The sequence below is a fragment of the Dermacentor andersoni genome, chromosome 2 (genome assembly GCF_023375885.2).
Source record: "Dermacentor andersoni chromosome 2, qqDerAnde1_hic_scaffold, whole genome shotgun sequence".
Lineage (NCBI taxonomy): Eukaryota > Metazoa > Arthropoda > Arachnida > Ixodida > Ixodidae > Dermacentor > Dermacentor andersoni.
The window spans coordinates 227,221,218-227,236,213 of NC_092815.1; the positions used below are offsets into that span (position 1 = coordinate 227,221,218).

Sequence of the window (14,996 nt, forward strand, 5' to 3'; positions counted from 1 at the left end):
TATATTGCGGAATAGTATTGAGTATTATTGAGCCAATATTGAGTAGTTTTCAACAATAAAGTCGTTGACTAAATTCTCTTGACATATTGTTGAATAGTATTGACTATTGAACCATTGTTGAGTAGTTTCCAACAATAAAGTCGTTGACTAAATGCTGTTAACTTATTGTTGAATAAAATTGAGTGACGAGCAATATTGTGTTTCGAAGTACATGTGAAAAGCACACGCACATATGTATGTGTGCGTCTTTTGCACATATATGTTGCTTTACTGATCACTTGATCATCATTGCATATATACAGGGTGTTGTTTCACGTTACTTGAACCATAGACGTATATACACGTGTTTCAGCTAACTTTACTCAGAGTTTAAAAATATGCCGATGCACCATAAGACGATGCGACCAAATGCATGTTGCTCACTCTTGTACGTGTCACGCTATTCTTGTATTTTTCCTAAGTAGTTAATTAGTCAAGAAAATTAGCCATTCTGAAGGAACAAAGCTAGGCGAAAAATTCTAATTAGAAAGCTCTAGAGCACTTTGCAAAACGTCCTATTAGGTAATTTCTCACTTTCTATCTATTAAGTGTTAGTGTTTTTCAGCTTACTGCGGATGCCCGTGAAATAGAAAAAATATCACCTGACATATCCGCTTGCGCGCCGTGCTTGCAGCGCTCCCAAACGAGCATACCATCGAGCAGGGTGTGTTGCCGCTTAAAAGGCGACAGGGCAGTGACGAAGGCGCTGGCTGTGGTATTGACGCCAGCGACGTGCTTCCCTCGCTGCGGTTCATGATGGCGATAAGCAGACGGGTGTTCACACCGGTTAAATGGTATGTTTTCATTTGTGCGCAGAAGGCTTAGGAGCAGTGCAATCACGACTCGCAGGCGGGCATATGTCACGTGGTGCTTTTTCTATTTCGCGAGCATCCGCAGTAAGCTGAAAAACAATAATACTTAACAGATAGAAAGACAGAAACTGTTTATTCGGACGTGTTGCCAACAGCTCTGCAACTTTCTAATTGGAATTTCTTTCCTAACTTCCTTGCTTCAGAAGTTGGTTAATTATGCTTGACTAATTAGCTAATTAAGCAAAAATACACAAATAGCGCGACACGCTACATACCAAAGGGAACAACATGCATTTAGTCGCGTCGTCATAGAGTTTACACTCGGCCTAAAGTTAGCAGAAACACCCTGCATATATATATATATATATATATATATATATATATATATATATATATATATATATGCAGTTTGAGAAGACAAACGTCCCTACAAGCAGTGACAAACAACCGATGATGGGACGCATCCTGCATTTCCATCGGCCTCCATTATAAGGGGCCAGTGCCCTGGCTGTGTGTTAGGAAACGGCATTGCATGCCTCCATGTTAAATATGGTCAAGGTGGCGGAGAAGGTTAACAAAATTCAAGTCTGGGGTTTGACGTGCCAAAACCACGCTTTGATTATGAGCCGCACCGTAGTAAGAAACGCCATATTTATTTTTGCCATCTGGGGTCCTTTAACCTGCACCGAACGCACAGTACACGGTCGTTTTTGCATTTCACCCCAATCGAAATGCAGCCGCCGCGGCCGGCATTAGATCCCAAGCACTCGGGTTAGTAGAGCAACACCTCAGCCACTATGCCACCACGGTGGGTGCGGCGGAGAAAGGAGTGAACATAGTTTTTACAGAGTGCGTTTCGCTTACCCGTTAGCGCGCTATACAGAACGAAACGAAAAGCTTGGCCGATATGTACGACATGGTGCTCATATTTCACATGGAGGCCAAATTCTTTTCTGTGACCTAGACGGGGTGCTGGGGAATGTGTTCGGAATCTGCTCGGCCACCAAGCACAATCTGCGCTGCTATACGTTCTCGGTGACAAATCGCACAGCGCAGGAGCACACGCACAAATGTTTAAAGAATGGGACGACAGACCGCCCGCAGTTTGCCATGACGTCGAAATGAGAAGCACAAACAGCGACGTTTCTGTACTTTTCTGGTCAATAGTTCAGTTCGCATGGTTGCGGCACGCATTACTTTTCTTTTTTAAATCCAAACGACGAAAACTGTGCGCGCACAAATTAGCGCGGCGTTTGTGACGTTTGAATTTGGCGCCTTTTCCCGCGCATGCCATTAGCTCCGGCCGGTTCACTGCGTTACTGCGCTAAAGAAAGTAGTTCACCAAAGAAGCGAAGCAAAAAACTTTTATACACTTGCAAATCGCAACAATTGTTCAGTAATAACATGAAATTACATAATTTGTTATCCAATGGTACAATTTATGATAATATAAGCGTGTATTTGTATGAGTGCACATGTATGATTGCGCGTTTGCGCTGTTGATGCTTTGCGCGTTCCGGCGAGTTCGTGCACGCCGCTGGCTTGAGAGTTTCCTGCGTTTTCTGTGTTCTTTGTGTGCTTCGCTGTGACATCTTTGGAATATTCCTGCGTGTTGCTCGCTTTTTATGGACTTGTTGCCTCGAAGGTCGCCATGATCGCCTGTGACTCAGCGACATCAAGGGTGAGTGAGTGTTTCGAATTCCCCTTGTTCGTCCATTGCGACGCGGTGAACGGAAGCGGGGAAATTTCAGCGCTTGTGCGTGTCTTCCGCGCGCCTCTTTTCTAGTGTTCATTCCTAGTACTATCCTTCCGTTGCGAGAATGGGTTGTACAGCACTAGATTTGTGGTAGATAACGTGGAATTTTGTCCTGGTTTAACTTTACACTCCGCTTGTGGTGACGTAAGGCAGCTATGTGGTGCCACCTAAAACAGGGCATGTTGTACGCCATGATTTCTGATACGGTGTTCGAGCACCGATTCAGTTAGCCTTATTAATGAGCGCAAAACAATGCGACGTGAAACCATCCGATCTGTACTGTAATCGAAGATATTTCGTTTGCGCCACGCTAGTAAAAGGCGTGGGAGCGAGCTTTCAGCAAAAGGGGGGGGGGGGGGTGCATTGGGATTGGCGAAAGTGTATTCTGTTGCGCTGTTCCCTTCAGGATCGAGTGACTCCGCGGTGCTTCAAGGCCACTATCTGACACGCCGTGCGGCCGATGTTCGCGCGATCGGAAAACACAGAGGAGACTGTCGCGCAATAATAAAGAATTTCAAGGGTGTACATGCGATACGTGAGATACAATAGGGGTGATGCCACAGAGTGCTGCGAAATCATCGAGTTATACGCCTTGCCAACCGCGTGCGTTTTGTTTTCCCCCAGGTCGCGCGCATTCAACTTTATTTTTGTCATCTTCTCCGTTCGTCGCCATCGAGTGGTTCGCCCAAACGGCTTCGCGTAGGCGCTCTTTGCATTCACGGAAAGGCAGATTTCATGGCACTCCAGGTCCTACAACATTCAAAATAATGTAATTTCGTGAAATTGCAGCTTTTCGCACTTCAGTAACTGATTTAACAATAGTTTTAAAATCAGTAAAGGAACGAGATGCCTGGCATATCTGCGTTGTCGTCCCACTGTGTTTCGAGGCGGCATGTATACGTTATCGGCAACATAAACATCAATAATTAGCATTGTTTCTTGTGACCATAGAAGTAGCTAGTTATGTCGAAAAGCTATTTTTGCTTCGAATCAGAGCACTATAGAGTGAACAGATTCAAAGGGGAGCGCATCGTTGTGAACTAAATCACGACGCTTTGCCACAAGCTTGGAATAATGCTTTGTCGAAAGAGCAGTTCTGTGAAATTCTTTCTTTGAGAGTAGGCAAAACTTCAGTAGCATCAGGTAGACGGGGAGTAAAAGAATGTAACAATGGTTTTATATGAAGGAGCTGCCTTTAATATGTGGCCATAACAGTTAAGTAGATGCGTAGAAATAATGTTTAAAGTAACTAGAGGAATGTGAAATAAATTTTTTGACAAGCTCACACTGCCATTGGCAAGAGCGGCCACACTTTAGTGTATTCAATGACTAGTCATTTGTATCCGTCCACTTATGTAAGCCTAAAGGTCCATGTAGCTCTTTTGATTGTCACTTTTGCTGCATCGTGGCTTCACGTTTTAATAGTGACATCTTTTTTCAGATTCAAAATGAGCTGGGAGAGGCCCCAGCTGGAACGGTAAAAGTGAATTCTTTGGCCATCCATTCTGTAGCGTCACGATGATCAAATACAGTAATACCGTGAAAATGTATTGCAGGAAGCAGAAAAAACAACATTGCTGATGCAACTGCAACGCATTTGCTCCAGTGATCAATTGGTGCAGAGTGCCTTCATTAGGAGACATGGTGCCTTTAAGCACTCAGCTTAAAGACTTTGCAACTGCACCAGGACTGGGAGTGAATTTCATCGTCACTTGTGAACATATTAAACGTGGAATGTGCCTTTTTCAGTGTATATGCCTGATATGAGAGGGGCGTTCAGAAACTTAGTGTGGACATTAGTGGTCTGCATGAGTGCACATCTTTCTAGTTTTACCAGAACGAAGGTATTATGACCTATGTCATACAGCAGTGCACAGCTAGAGGTATCAAACCAGAACAGCAGCACCCTTTGAGAAAGTTGGCTGAAGAACGAGCAGTGATCGGGGCTTTCTGCATTTCAAGGGCCAAATTCCAAAAAGATTGATGCCGAGCTGGACGGTGTGAAGTGCCGCTCACCACATGCTGTAGCCAGCATGGTATTTTTAATCTCCTTGGCATTATGTCTCGTTAAGATACAGAAATTGCATCACTGCTCATAAAGAAATTGGAAATTGGGAGGTTGAGGGGAAGTGGAAGGGCTCCCCTCTGGAGCAGCCAGTGCATGCCCTTTGCTATACTGATAATCATACCTTAATGAGAACCAGTGATGCATGTTAACCTATTACGCAGCCAAGTGCATTCCTTGTTTTGTATTAAGGGGACACTAATGACACCTTAAATGAATTTAAAATAAAGCATCATCTTAAATAACTACTTCTGTAACTTTCTTGGTAGTTGTTTGATTATTAGAGAAAATAAAGCTCAAAGTTCAATTTTCTGAATATCGCCCCAAAATCTTCGTGCTGACACCTCATTGTCACATCATGGATTCCAAGTATTTTTTCAAACTTGGGCTGTATTGGTTCTGCAAAAGTTCCTGACGCTTTTTATTTCGGGTTTTTGGAATACAATGAAGAATATCTTTATTTGTAAAAAAAATTGCTACACCTCAACAGACATCATCAAAATCCATGACATCACAGCAAGCGGGTGTGGTAACTTCAAGGCAGCACTGCCACCAATCTTTCCTCTTGCTGCTTTTACAGTTTACTTAGCCTCTTGTCAAGGTATGAGTGAATCTCTTGAATTGTAGGAAGGTCATGTACAGATACATCTAAAATAATTTTTCTCTTTAGTACTTTCATGCCGTAGTTGCTTAGGGGTGTTGGCACAGCTCCGCTAAGCACGAGGTCACAGGATCAAACAGCCGCATATTGATGGAGGTGAAATACAAAACTGCCCAGGTACCTTGCAGCCTGATTTGGTAAAAATTAGTCCAGAGTTCCCCACTAAGGCGTGCCTAAACATCAGATTGTCGTTTTGGCACATAAAACGCCAGAATTTAAATAATTTAATTTTGCTTTAGTGCTCCTTTAAGCTGTAGAATTCATGATCTTTGCAAAAACTCATGCTCAAAGTATTCTCCATAAAGATTAAATACACAGTAGATATAAGTGTCTATTTATATTTTGAATTGTGGTGATACGTGATGACTATTAGAACGGTGGTACAACGAGACAGACAGAATTGTAATACAATGTATGACGGCACGATGATGCACATCGAGGAAATGACTGAGTTTCCCTAGAGGTCCCTGACATGGACATCAACTGACTGTCCACAAACTTCTGAGTTCACTCCGTGATCTTGTGCAGCCTGTGCTTTGCGAGTCGATTAATTTAATTGAAGTGGTGGTTGGCACATACTGTCCTTGCAGCTTATGTACATTTCATACAGTGGAGTGGAATCTCACATATTACTTCTGCAGCACAGCAAGCTAACGTGACGTGTAGTGGTAATCTTAGTAATGATCGACAATCATGTCCCTCTTTGAGCTCCTAATGCTGCTTGCCAACACAAGCAGCAGCAGTTGCCCAAGATAGCGGGAAGGAGATTCATTGAAAAGTGGCATATGCCCAGGGTCGCATACCCAGTCACGCAAGCTGTTCCAACGGTTGATTTTGAACTCTTCCCTCAACATAGCAGCCCAATCTCCCCATTAGACCATGGACTACCTATTGACACAAATGGATGGGAAAATAGAGACAAACACCTGAAAATATGAAGTATCCTAAGAATGGTAATCACAATAAATAGTACTAGATGTGCATTAGCGCAAGCTCTTGGGCCAGTTGGTGCATGATGAACTTGAAAAAGGGGGGTACCAGCAAAACAAAGGACGCGCACACACGTAAAAGGCGTTAGACAGGGACGGACGCTGGTCCGTCCCAACGTCCGTCCGTGTCTAATGCCGTTTCCTTGTGTGCGTGTCATTTGTGTTTCGCTGGTACTCCCCTTTTTCAAGTACTAGATGTTTGGATACTTTGGTTTATTATTCTTGTTTGTGCTGGATTGTTTTTCTGAAACATGTGGCGTCCAGACAGCATAAGAAGCTTGTAAGAAGTAAAGTTTAGCAATCTAGATTTGCAACAGGTACTTCTGTAATTTATTTGCAGTAGGGCTGTTGCGTGAATGTGCTTTAAAGGCTTAAAACTGTTTTGCTAACATTTACTTAAACATGCAGGTTCACATAGGTTGAAGGAGTGCACATTGAGAAGGTTATCCTGGCACAGTTTACCATGGTCTGCCATGGTGGACCAGGAAAGTTTGCAAGGGCCTTGCTTCACCATGTGTTCACAGAGGAGGAGCTCATGGGCCATTTGGGCTTTGGAAATAACACCAAGGGGCAAAAAAGGCTCTTGACCCCACCAGGGTCAGTGCTGTTATAGGCAAGTACCATATATCCTTTCTGGTTGCATTTTTACATTCACATTTGTTTCTAAAATTATGAACTTGCCATTGGCATAACAAACGACTTTCAAGTAGCCCGTGTGTGCAGTTGTGTGCGACAATAGCCTACTATTTGGAATGACTGTTCGTACGATCTTAAGTGTGTAATGCCGCCATACTCAAATGCTTCTAAAATTTAAAAGCTGCCTTCACTGCTGAAAGTTTTTAGTGGCTCCACCACATAAAATGAGCTGCATTTGCGCATTAGCAGTGTTGCTTGGCTGTCATTGCAAGGAATAGTTGTCTGTGAAGCACGCTCCAAAACTATTGGCATGGAGGACATGTTTAGTTAGCCTGAAAATGTTATTCTAATACGCGAATTGCGGAGAAGGTATGCTCAAGTGTGGTTACTGGTCAGCTCGAGCAGGAGCATGTTCACCAAATTGCAGAAGTCAAAACAGCTCTCCAGGTTCTGAGATGCGAAACAGTAGTTTCACCAATTTTAACAGACCACATCGAATTAAGGTTGCTCCTATATTGAAGGAGTTCCATGTGATGCCAGACAGCAGCCTTTTAGCAGAGGGAACCTGAGTGGTGTGGCAATTTTCTTTTGGTTGTTTCAATCAAAGAAACAACAGGGACAGAGTTGCAAGCATTTCTGTCAACAGTACTACGTTTAGTGGGCGCTTACTCATTCTAAGCACTTAACCTATGGCTCGTATTTATTAACGCACACTTTATCACTTTGTATTCTAAGATATGAAAAAAATATTTATGTGTATTCTAAGATATGAAAAAAATATTTATGTGGCTTTTCCCCATATACTTCAATAAATTGAGAATAGGCTCTTGGGGCCTAATGTATAAAGCTTCTTACAGACCATCGGACATGTCCACTACTCCCATTCTGAAATTGTTAGAATTGATTCCTGCTTCCTTACTTCACCTACCTGTTAACAGGGTTATTATGAACCATTGCCAAGTAGATTAGGGGCTTAAAGTAATCAAAAAGATGAATGGGCTTTTCTGTCACTCTTGTTTAGCCCATTGAGGATCACATTTTGGGGAAAAATATGCCTCTCTAATTTAGGAGTTATATATTTTTCGTGGTGTGCAAATGCTCAAAACTTTTGAATTGAATAGTGTCCTATTCAATTTAGTCTTTGAATGGTCACTATTTGTAAATGCGAGTATTCTAATATTTCGAAACACCAATAAAACATGAAATTTGAGCCAAAGTACGGTAAATTTTCAGCTCCAATAACATAGTGTAGACATAAACGTAACAACTTGTAATAGCAGACCAGGCTACATTACTTCAGTAGCTGCACTTTAGAGGCTGTACAGCAATCATTTATGCTTACTGAAGAGTCCTGTGCATGTGAAGAAACTTTCTGCTGCTCCATTTGTGCTTTTAGTAAACAGCTTTTCATAACATAACAATGACAGAAACTTGCTAACTTTAATAATACTAGGATGTGAGCCTCATCTTACATTAATTGTGATATCAGCTGTTCATTATTCAGAAACTATCCATTATTTGATTTGCTTCTAGCATTATTCGGTTCAGCCTCAAAAATCACTTTTCACGCACCCTTAATATTTTGATTGCAGATTTAAGTTCTTCAGAGTGACATTCCGAGAAAATAAACTGGTAAATAATATTTTTAAATAACAATAAAGTGGCAATACCATTTCAGTATTTGCAGTTTTACATGTTTTATTTTTTTATGCAGGATAAAGCAGCATAATTTTTTTGTGTAATGAAACTTACAAAAAACTTGTGGCAACACTCCCAAATTACTGCAATGACAGACACCAAGGAGCTAAGTGAAAATCAGTTTTGGAGAAACCCATGGAGCGAAAGCACTATAAGAATATTTTCTAGAAGGCTCAGAAGGTTGCAGCACCTCCAGTGGGATGCTAGGCAACACTTTGTTCTGAAAAGGCACATTTTTTCAGTAACGTTCCGTCACAGCCACAGATGTACGGCAGTAAACCCTAAAAGGGTTAAAGAAGTCAGTCCTATGGCATATGGCTCTTAAAAGACAGCATTTCTTCGTATCTGTCACATTCTGCATGTGTCATGCTAAGCAGCTTGGTGCACAACTACATGGAATCCTCATTATAACAGTAATTCAGTCGTTGAGGCAGAAAACATACTTTGCTGTAAGCAGTGTCTTCTTTAATGTAGAAAGTCCTAAGTCATTGTAAGGCGAGAAGTACATTCCGATTGCATGTGAACTCAGGAAACCTAACTTCAAATGAAGCGACACTCAATTGTAGTGACATGACAGTATTGTATTTGGAGCATGGAAAAACACAGTCAAGTGCTGCACATTTTAATTATGAAAGTTACAAGAAATAATTTTAGTTGTCAGCTCAGGTTTATTTATGAATAACATGAATTTTTTTCACCATTTTATTTCTTAGCAAGTAAAGTTCACATCTTCGACATTGAGGATATTCATCAAGTTATTTTGCTACAGCGTTTTGTTCCTCTTTTCCCTTTCCTGCTTTTGACACTTAGTCGAGTCCTGTGCCACACTGAATAAATTTAAATGGTCATGCTCATGCTGTAAAGCTGTACCCGTGGAAAGTTGGAATAAAGCAACACAAATACATAAATCAATTTCATTATAACGAGGGCAGATTGCATGCCATTCTTTTGCATGTGGAAGTTGCTTTTTAAAACTTGTTCTGGCTTCTTGTTTTTGCAGGCTTCACGTGTCGCAAATTGCCTGGTACCAACATGCCCTAGGTAAAGAACTCTGGCCTCGCTTCTTGCATGGGACCAATAGCCTCTGAAGAGCCCAAGTTGGACAGCTCAAACCAAAACACAAGTGTTGTGCTTTTGTAACTCTCGACATTTTTATGTTTTATGTTAGTCTCCTGTAGGGCCCAATTTAGATTTCTCAAATGAGCTTACAAATGTTGTGCCTTTCTATGCATTCACATTTTTATGTTAATTTTATTTATGTTAATTATGCTAGTCTCCTGAGAAGTCCACATTGGATTGCTCAATCCAGAATACAGGTGCTGTGCTTTGTTATAGTTCACTGCATTTTTATGTTAGTTTTTGATATGGTTCTAGTAAGGAAAGTGTTTTCTTATTAATATATTTTTAAGTATCTTAAGCCATTCATGCCAAACCACCCAAATTTGTCAAGAACTGTTCCATTACGGCAAACCATTTCAAGTTTGCTTGATTTTGAGTAGGTACAATGAGAAAATTTGCTTTCGTACATACACTTGAGTCATTCCAGGGCAACCAACCAACGTTTTTTTGACCATCACAGATATAGTTGAAGCTCCAAACTCTTGCTCCCCATTTATTTTCCTTCGCAAAAATTTTTTTGAACTTTGGCAAAAATTTATTGTTCTTGCCCAGCTAAGCTAGAAGGCACTGATACACGTTTCTTCTGAAAGGGAAATTGTATGATCCAAATATTCAGATGGTGTTCATGTCAAGAGACTGAAGTGGTGTGAGTGCCAAAATTTGCAAAGTTTGAATTGTCTTTTAACGTAGGGAAATACAGAAGGCACAAAATAAATATAAAATCAGACTGGTTGACTTGGGATAGCTGCAAAATATTTCAAGCCTTGGAGGTTCAGTTGATCAGCTAAAAAACTGTGAAGTTCAAACTTGGTGCAGAAAGCTTCGTGTTGAAGGTAAAAAAATTAGCTTTGGTGGTTGGCACAAAAGTATATGTCGCCCATCGTTACACAGCCCTACATGTCTGCTATACATGTGACAAGTAACAAAAAGGTATTATTCTTTAAGTGCGACAAATAATTGTTTATAATGTTCATTTGTGGATCACACATACAGCATAAATATAGCATAAATATATGAAGCCATGTCATCTAGTAAGGAAATATTGTTAATATAATTAGCCACAAGAACTATTCAACAAACTGACTGCCTTTTTTATCATTGCGAAGGCAGGTGATGTCTAGCGCTGCAGCTGCAGTCTCAATTCGTATTTTTTTAACATGAACGCAAGAAGTGGTTGCCAATGGTGTCTGACCACATCAGACTAAACATGGCACATATGACTTTTATAGATGAGCATGTTCCGGCTCTGAAACAGTGGTAGCAAACACCACCACAAGAATTTGTTCGTACTCATGTAGGTTTTCAGTCCTAATTATGAAGGTGTTTTCTACTTGCATCGTCATTGGGCTTCAGGGAGCAGGGCACAAAGTGTCCTGCTCCCTCTATGTTCCATTGCACTGCGACATGCCCTTTAAAATGCTTTGTATAAACAATATCAGCGCTCTTTCTGGATTTACTGTCTACATAATAGCTGATATTTCTTTTTGTAAACTGCACGAACCATATCTTTTAGCACTGCAGGATTCCCTCACGTATTTAATACGTACGAGGTCTGTTAGAAAAGTATTTGACCTTTTTTTGCGAACACCTGATGAATATGTAACAAGTGCGTTTTCATCAGCCGCCCTTGAACCTTTGTGCGCATGTACGAATTTTTTCCTGCCTGCCAATAGCGTAACTTGCTGGGATGCAGCATTTGAATGATGTAGTACACAGTGCTCTCGTCGGTTTTTTATTGCAAGGAAAATGGCGGAGTGACTGGAGCAGTGCTACTGCATCAAATTTTGCCAGAAACTGGGCGACAGCCAAGTGGAAACCATTCCGAAGATTCAGACTGCTTTTGGTGACTATGCTATGAGTAGCACACAGATTAAGGAGTGGTACAACCAGTTTAAAGACGGCCACGCATCGGTGGAGAGCGAGCCACGCTCCAGTCGGCCATCAACATGCCAAAATGACCACGTCATTGCCGAAGTGAACCCCGTGGTGATGCGGGACTGTCATGTGACTATCCAAGAAATTGTGGAAGAGGTGGGCATCAGCACATTTTATCCACATTCCATTATCACTGAAGATTTGGCCATGAAGAGAGTTGCACCGAAATTCGTTCCCAAGCTGCTCATGGTGGAGCTAAAGCAACTTCGTGTTGAAGTCTCACAGACATGCTGGATTCCACAAACAGTGACCCCAACTTCATGAACACCATAATCACTGGTGACAAGTCTTGGGGGTATGTTTACGACCCGGAAACCAAATCCCAGTCATTACAGTGGAAGCATTCCACGTCGCCAACCAAAGACCGCTAAGTGCGCATCAACGTTAAAGTGTTGCTGACTGCTTTCTTTGACTCCCGCAGTGTGGTACACCACGGGTAGGCACCACAGGGTCAAACAATCACTAAAGACTACTACAGGGATGTCCTCCATGGCCTATGTGATGCTGTGTGGCGCAAGATACAGAAGTTGTCAACAGGCAATTGGCACATCCATGACGACAATGCTTTTCTCGCACTTGATTCAGACTTTTTGGCGAATAACCAGACTCCTGTAGTTCGACAGGCTCCTTACTCTCCTCATGTGGCCGCCTGCGACTTCTGGCTGTTTCCCAAAATCAAGAGGCCATTGAAAGAAGCAATTTCAGACAAGAGAAGACATTATGGCTGCAACGACAGCTGAACTAAACTCCGTTTGGAAAGAGGCCTCGGAATGCTTCTAACAATGGCAGCACTGCTGGGAGAAGTGACTGGAGTACCAAGGAGACTACTTTGAGGGTGATTAGGTTTCCAACGCTCCAGTTATGCCAGTTTTTTTTTTCTTCAGCCAAAGGTCAGATACTTTTCTAACAGACCTCGTATTGATAGTTTATGTGCAATGGCTGTATGGTTTACCTGGCCCACAGCAAACACAAGCCTCGCTGCGTTAGAGCATGTGGCCCTTGGCAATAAAATGCAGACCCTAACACTGCTTCTCTGTCATCTGTGTGGAGACAAAGCCAGCTTTGTCGTGTGCATTCCCAGCCGGCAAGCTGTGCGCACATCCGAGAAAAGTCTGTGCTGACAAAATTTCAAAAAAGAATTTCTCGTATTTAAAAATAATTCCTTCTTTAACTTCACACATGCATAGCAGACATGTAGAGCTATCCAATAATGTATCACATTTTTTGGCCAACTACGAAAGCTGTTTTTTCATTCAACATGAAGCTTCTTGCAAAAGATTAGAATTTGTTTTATTTTTACAGGCGATCAGCTGAACCTTCAAAGCTGCACATATATTTTGCTATACTATGTCACCTGGGCTACCATTCTGTATTTAAGTTCTGTCCTGTGAATTTTTCGTTACGAAAAAAAATCTAACGGATTGCAATTTGACTCATTTTTGCCGGTGCCAAAAGCAATTGAAGTATTCAAATATATGAAAAATTGGCTATTTTGGCAGTTGCATCACTTCACGTATTTCCACGCACACCATTTGAAGGCCTCGATCAATACAATGTGCATTTGAAAAAGAATGTTGATTGATGTCCTCTAGCTCAGCTGAGCAGGAAAACTAAACTGTCACCAAAATGCTACAAAATATCTGGCAGAAATTAATAAAAGTGGGTAACGAGTTTTGAAATCTAGTAAACACATGGCAATGTTTCAGCTATATGTGTGGTGTCAAAAAAACACTGGTCGATTGGGCATGGAATCGCACACCTGCAAGTGCATCTGTGCCATTGTCAGAGTTCAGTAAAAACTGCATTTTACATAGCTTTGTAAACATGGTTTATTGCTATCTAAAATACATGAGTAAAAATTAATAGGTATAAGTCGGCTTAAATTTAAAATGCAACAAAATATCTCCGGTAATGGCAATGATGTGCCTTTCATGTTTGCATGAAACCATATCTTTTTCTGAATTCTTTCGTTATTTTTTTGTCACAGTGAATAAAATTGAACTCACAAAAGGAGTAACTGTTTTGTTCCAGCACATCAATAATAGTTTTTTTTCATATAAAAATCTGAAGTAGTTAATATGAATAAGTCGCTTGATATGGAATGACCTGCGCAGGAACGTTATCATGGCAGAAAACGCAACTGTATCATGCAACAGCAATGCAGCATAATAAACTGCTCCCATAAGCATCACTTATTGTGATTGCCATATTTCAGAAGTATGTAAGGTTTACTGAAATTGGCACACACCATTCAACCAACAAACAAGGATTGTACAGTGGTCCTTTTTCAGTTTTACAGATTTTTTTAAAGTTGTCTGTGCCAGGTAGCATAATTTTTGTTCTTGCGCTGGATTATTCAGAGGTGGACATTACTAGCACAAGAAATGGAAACATTAAACTGATTCTCATAAATTTATTAATTCACTTAAACATCACGGCACATATTTCAATTTGCAAATTGTAGCCAGTGAGGTTGAAAGACATATTCACTTGAAATTAATTTCCAGGATGACACCAGTTGCGAGATTTTTTCATAAATGTGAGAAATACATGGGCATTCCGGTTACTTTTGTGCTTCAATGCATAACAGTGCGTTGTGTTAACAAAAAAGTGCTACAGCAGTGCATTTCTACAGCCAGTTTGATGGCATGTGTCTTGTTACTGGTGTCGTTCTGGAAGTTCGTTCTTAGTGCATACACCTTGTAAAATTACCGTCTACAATTCGTAAAAACTTTATTAGGAACTGAGTTTTTCTTAATCAGCTGACTATGGTGTCTTGATTTCTCATGCAAGTAATGTTTGGCACTCTGTATCTAGAATTATGTTAGCTGCAACAGTCCGTGTTTAATAAATTCCATGAAACTTAAAGATAACCACCCTGCATATCAGGTCTCATTTGAGTGCTGTGGGCTCAAGCAAATCGTGCCATGGTAATAGTACCACTGGCTCCCTAATAGAGAAAGCAAGTACCTTTTTTGAGTGTTCTTATTGACAGTCATGTCGGTCTGCTTCTACATTTATTTATTTAGGTATTTATTTTTTTAAATTTATTTCTTTTGGGAAATGTATTTTACTTGAGGGCCACACAGACTACACCTTCAGTATTCAATTTTGTTATGGTGTCAAGCTGCAGGAAGTTTGTACTGTGCAATAGTTTTTAAGAAGTTTCTGATGTTCTCAAACTACAAATGTTTGTACATTTACACAGATGTTTGGTTACAAATAAACAGTTCACCTAGAAAAATGGTTTTTGTCTGCATCAGTTCAGCACTCTTGATATTGTGGA

At 40.9% G+C, this 14,996-nt stretch overlaps 1 long non-coding RNA gene across 2 annotated transcripts; it reads left to right on the forward strand.

Moving 5' to 3' along the window:
- The first annotated feature begins 2,166 nt into the window (after positions 1-2,166).
- Positions 2,167-9,964, forward strand: LOC129387052 (uncharacterized). Of its 2 annotated transcripts, XR_008614367.2 has the most exons (4): positions 2,167-2,532; positions 4,049-4,084; positions 6,731-6,935; positions 9,657-9,964. It is a non-coding gene; the product is annotated as an uncharacterized lncRNA (long non-coding RNA). The 2 variants fall into 2 exon arrangements; XR_011892927.1 differs by lacking the exon at positions 2,167-2,532 and having other exon boundaries at positions 3,110-4,084.
- Positions 9,965-14,996: the final 5,032 nt, after the last annotated feature.